Raw genomic sequence first — 6,375 nt, forward strand, 5'->3', positions numbered from 1 at the left:
TCTCTCATCAGGCCAAGAAATGTCAAAATGAATCTGCGAATGAAGGAAAGAAAATGAAAGCTTTAAATCCACTTACTGGGAAGAATAGAAATATTGCTCGTTAGGGTAAAAGAAGGCTCGATTTTCCCGGGAAAGCAATTTTGTTCAGCTGCCACGATGCAGGAACCTCTGTGCTTTATAACAATTTAATAAATAGAAAGACCCTTTTAACTCACATCAGTCAAATCTCTGAACGGCAAACATTTGCTGTATATTCTTGTCAAAAATCTAAATTTGCTGTGATTTACACACCCATTCAGGTATTGGCACATGTGAGCACACTCTTTCTCACACTCACAGAGACCGGTTTGTTGGTATAGCCCTGCCCGTGCTTGAATGAATGAATAAGAGCTGCATGGGGAATTCAGTGAATGCACGGCTAAATCCAAGCTCAGTCTTGAAACCCAGGCAGAGGCTGAGCTGTGTGCCAACAAAGCAGCTGGGTACACGCCGGGCACATTTTTCTGTTCAATCATGCTCTTTGTGAATAATATGTATTAATGCCGTCCCTACTTAGACCTGCCAGTTAGCCTTTGGAGATGATCCGGCTTCGGGACCCCATGGCATTCGAGGCATATGTTTGCCTGTCACCTGCTGAGCGTATTTCAGTCCGTGCGTCAGACACGGCCACCGAGATAGGCCTCAAATTATCGTATATGCAAATTTAAGAGCGCCACCACAAGGAATGATCTCCCAGTCAGAGAGACAAGGAGAGAACTTTAGTGTGTTGCCCACACAAAACATGCTTCTGTATGTGGGCAGCAACACATCAAACACAAAGGATCAAAGGCTCACAAACCCACAAACTCACAAATCCACTTTGAGGAAAAAAACCCATGTGATGTTTCTGAACTGTATATCCATACATGCCCGCCGTGCATTAATGATATATTTAATTTAACTGAGCAAACTGACACTTTTCTATCCTGTAACTTTGTATTAATAAATCATCGGTCATAGTTCATACAATTCTGAGCTTCTTTACCTGTTTACATTTTGCAAAATTTATATTTTACCATAGAAAATTGAAGTCTCTAAAATTATTAATTGCATAATGTGTATGTGTGATCTTGATTTCCAAAAACTTATACTACTGTGCTGCCAACATGATCTGTTTTTCTTTCTTTCTTTCTTTCTTTCTTTCTTTCTTTCTTTTATGGAAGCTTACTAGGATTTCCAAAAATGGTCAAATTCAATGTGTGGTGAAAAAATATGGGGATGGGGGGGGGTCCATAAAAATTAATATGGAAAGTTCCTTCATTTTCAAATGGTAATAAATGGTAATGTTCTGTATTTTTGTATTCCTACGGTATATTTACAACACCATGACTGTGTGTCTGAATCATAGACCAGGCTAAATAAAAGCTACTGTTACATCACACATTGGTTTGTGAAGTCTTATTTTAAAGCTTCAGTGATGGATTATCAGACTTTGCCAGATGTGACCATATTTAGACAAGAAGGTGCAAAGTTATGAGCTAATGCCAGCAAGCTTGGTTAGCTAGGCTGTATGGGTGCATCTTTCCCAGACAGACCAAGGAACTAAGTAAAATACTTCAGTCACCAAAAAACGGAGCACAGACTTCTTGAACTATACAGGAAACCGTACTATTTGTTAGGTAATACCATTAAAAAGAAAAAGCTCTAGTAGGAACCAACACCACAACCAGCGGGGTAATTAGCCGACTAGCAGGTCCCACTTGCCATATACAGTACCAGTCAAAAGTTTGGACACAGTTACCCATACCTTTGACTGTACTGTACTGTAATACCTAACTGTAAGCCTAGAAATTGATTGACACACTTTTGGAACCAGCCACAAGTGGTCACATGAGGAACCTTCTGGCACATCCTGAGGAAAATATCCTACTTTTTAGCTGCTGCATGCTCCATGAATGAGTTGCTAACTGCCTGCCTCCCAGTTGTTCCTGGTCCTTAGGCATATCTGAGCAATGATTCAAAAGATCTAAAACAGTAAAGTCAAGCACCACACCTGCAAGCTGAAAAATCCTCTCTAGAACTTAGTGATTGGTGACATTTGATTGCCCCCTTTCACACACACACACACACACACACACACACACACACACACACACACACACACACACACACACACACACACACACACACGCACACACACACACACACACACACACACACACACACATTGTCTGTTTAAATACATTCATAAATATAAAACTTTGTAGACATGGATTCACTATTATGCAACATGAACTTTAATTAGATTTCCTCTCTCTCCTTATTCCAGCATCAGACTTGGTTAGATAGAGGAGAGACAGGATTATACAGTCAATGCATCAATAATATTATTATGACATATCTTTTAACTGGCCTTTACCGACTGAAACATGAAAAGCTGTTGCCACAGTCATCTACTGAATCCTTCCTGCATCCCTGCAGCACGACCGATTTTGGGACAACGCTGGGATAACTTATCAGGGATAACTAGTCTTCTGAAGGATCATGCATAAACACAACCATTCAGAACCTCTCCAACAGTGGCATGCATGCAACACACACACACACACACACACACACACACCTCCCCTCCTTTCCCAGTTCCCTCTCCAGCCCCGAGATTAGGGCAGAGGATTGTGCACAGCTGCTCACCAACATCCCCGATAAAAATCAGGCAATTTCACAGTCAGTGGCATTCTTTCATCCCCTAATCCACAAACCGCATATAGTTATAGATGAACCTCACTGCGATGAGAACAAGCTGCTCAGAGCTGACCTCAACAGTAAATGTGGACAACACTGATTATAAAGAAGAGCTGAGCAGCTAAACTGTGTGGCGCAGGAGCACAAAACAAAGTGTCCAATCCAGGAGTGCACGCTGACTTCCTTTTTTAGCTTCCAGTTAGATGAATTAGAGCCTCAGACCAGCTGCCATCAGTCTTGCGAGCATGGATTACAGCTAATAAAGAGCAAAATGAATAATAAAAAAATGTTTTTAAAGAGTAATGGTGACTGAGATTCTTCTTATGGGCTGCATAGGTTGAACTTTCAACATTCATCACCATTAATTCTTGCAACTGAATTCCCATTAGCACTTATATAAACAGCCCACTTCCACTAATAGCATTAACAGGAAACGCCATCATTTGTAGACCTTCTTTAATGTTATTCATTGTCAGTGCATGCCACCATTCTTCATATTTTTCCCTTTCGGCCGCTCCTTAAGTCATTCAGCTCGCCCATTTTGTCTGACCCCCAACCTCCACTTGCAGATGAATTCTTCACCCAAGTTCAAACAGGGGACAAAAAGGTACTTCACAGGGGGAAAAGAGGAGGAAAAAAAGAAGTATGAATCAAAAGGCACGGAAATGGAATTCACTGTACAAACGTCAGGGGAATTTCAATGTCCGCCGAGGCACAGTAGAGCTCTGTTCAGTCCTCACGGGCTGTGAGGGGAAAAGAGCAGCAGCCACAGCAGGGTACATCTATTCTGACAAGTCCTTACGAACACTGAAAAGCCCGAGCAAGGTCTGTTTGTTTAAGAGGCATTAGACCCAGCTGAAGGATACTGAAGCATTAAGGCAATAGCAGGATCATTTTAGGGCTTTGCTTTTGGTGGATTTACTTGACAGAAAACAAATTAAATGTTTCCTGTTTCCTGTTTGTGCATTAAGAGCTCAGGAAACTTGCTCACAGATCTTTTGTTTAGGAAAAATATAAAAACAAAATGAAAGTCAAAACATTCCAAACAAACTTTTCAATCACAACGCTGATTACTGATTACACTGGATTCAGAACTACACCCCGAGGACCAAACGGTGTCACTGGAAGAGATCAGGAGACACACCGGGGCTTGGAAATAATCTAAATCTGTTAGTTTTATTTGACTGATTATGAATCTCTGAGTCTTCGTATGTGATAAAAGTAAACTTTTATAATTGTAATATTCTCATATAAACAGAATAACTCATTGGGCTGTAGTAAAATGATCCAGTCTTTTCTTTCCAGGAGCCTCTGATGATTTGCTGTGTGAATTGTGTCCACAGTAGATGGAGTTGCTGTGCAGAGAATTGGTGTTGGATTTTTGTTCTTGTTCGACAAATTCTATGATGCCATCTGTGCCAATTCTGCATGTTATTTATTTTAATAAATGCAGCTTCTGGAAAAGTGATGCGTATGCAGGAGTGCCTTAAACCTGCATTCTTTCTGATTGCCAACTGGGTGCTCCTCTGGTTGCACAAAGAAGTCCCCTTTATCTAGTCTGTGGAAAAACAGCCCCCTTCTCCCTTGATCTTTGACCTCAGGAGCAATTTATGGGCTCAAACTTTTATTTAATCCAATATGATACTTATTTTACAAATTATGGTCTCCAATAGCATCCAGAAAGACAGTAAATCCGGGGCTACCTTGTGACTGACAAGTCAATACCCAGTGAGCCTGCAGTGCCTCTCAGTTCCTCAGTCAGATCTGCGTCTGGCTTGTCGTGTCTGGTTTCTAAACACCAGTGATGGCGATGGTGAAAAGTTGAGGCATGACATCTGTAACTTTGGTTGCTGCAGTTGGATGTATTTTTGGTCTCATTCAGTGTTGTATAGATTACAATATTAATGAATGTTGTATATTGAGATGAGCAATATTAGTTTATGATTTTGCATAATTAAGTTTATTATCTAATTAATTTCAGTGGCAGCACATTATAATTTAATGTATCGACTGTAAAAGGTAATTTCAGTACCGAACTTTTAGTGTTTATGATGGGACTGCTCAGAGTGCTGCATCCCCTGAGTAACACTGGGATGGGTGCACACCGTCCCACTGTTTTCCTGTTTATTACAGAAGATATTGCAGCCATTTATCTACAGCACAGAGAGACTGGAGAATGCTACCAAAGCAACAAATCGGGGTTACACTGGTGGGTGGGTGACTGCATATAAGGGCTATTAAATAATTAAAACACACACATGCTGAATAATCTCCAAAATACTGTCATTTTTAACAAATATTACTCAAACGGGAGAAACCACTGTGCTGGCCATGTAAGCTGGTCACTTCATACAATACACCTTTTGAATGCATGTATGAACATGACAGTGAATGACCTGCAGCTCTACTTTCTAACAGTGGGTGTGCTTGGAAAGGATTTTCAGGAAGCACTGGGTTATTTTGGGCTTACCTTAAGTCAGGCTAGCTTAAGTAGATTTCTCAACACCAGCAGCCAGCCCAAACAGGGTTAAATGCAGAGATTCTTGTTTTTGGTTTTTTTGTTGTTTGCAGTTGCAAAAGGCAGGTGTAGGCTCAGTTAAAGTTTAAAAAAAAAAAGAGAGAGAGAGAGAAATCGCCTCCCTTGAGGAGTTCTTGCACCTGGGCCTCTGATTTCATTTATAAGCCCCACCTACTAGCAGCCAGCCAAAAGCATGCAGGAAAATGATAATGTGGCCTTAATTATACAAGCTTTCCTCTCTAATTTCACATCTTTCTGAAGGAACACATCACTCGGTGTAACAGTGCGAAATACATGTGTAACATGTGTAATGTTATCGTGTTTGGAACAACTGCGCTCCGTGACACACAGGTGATCTCAGCACTCGGAAAGCACCACCTGGATCGGTTTCTTTATTGCTATAGTGACAACAGGGAAAAGGAGCATTTCAACAGGTTTTTGTAGTGAACTAGTACATTTGCTGTTATGTTTTTGGAGATGTGACGCATCCACTGCTGATTATCCTTCTCTGCTGTTTTTTGCATGCCACAAAAAAAAAAAAATATTTGCTCAGAGCACAAGCAAATAATTACTCACACTCGCAGTCTGCATGCTGTACTGTCAGCTGTTATCATTTCATGTATCAGGAGATTAAACTCCAAATAAAATATTTCTCTTCATCGTGCAGTGGTGGCGTCACAGGTGCTGCTTGCTCTCTTCAGTTCCACTTTGGACCCTAAATATCAGACTGTAGTGCTTTCATATGACTCTCCTTCTGTTTCCTCTTTAATGATGGAGGAAGAGCAGCTACATCCTGATTGATGTTTGTGAAGGCCAGCAGCACCAGGAATGATCCTCTCACCTCTCCCCGGAGCCGGCCTCAGCCTGGCATCTGCTAAAGGGCACAGGTACACCATCCTGTGCCCTTGTCCCACCCCCGCTTATTTGATCGAGGGCCAAGACTGACCCCACAGAGCCTGCCAAGGACCCTGTTCTGTGGGCCCCGGGCACCAGACTTAGGGGCCCATACTGACTCTTTTGCTTTTTGAGGCTTTGGGAAGATTAATAGGCCTCCTCTGCAGAGCGCCTTTGTGAGGCAGCGCCCAGGCGTGTTCAAGCTGTTGGGTTTGCAGGAGACGAAAGGAGCAGCGGCTAAT

The sequence above is a fragment of the Archocentrus centrarchus genome, assembly GCF_007364275.1.
Source record: "Archocentrus centrarchus isolate MPI-CPG fArcCen1 chromosome 18 unlocalized genomic scaffold, fArcCen1 scaffold_23_ctg1, whole genome shotgun sequence".
Taxonomy (NCBI): domain Eukaryota; kingdom Metazoa; phylum Chordata; class Actinopteri; order Cichliformes; family Cichlidae; genus Archocentrus; species Archocentrus centrarchus.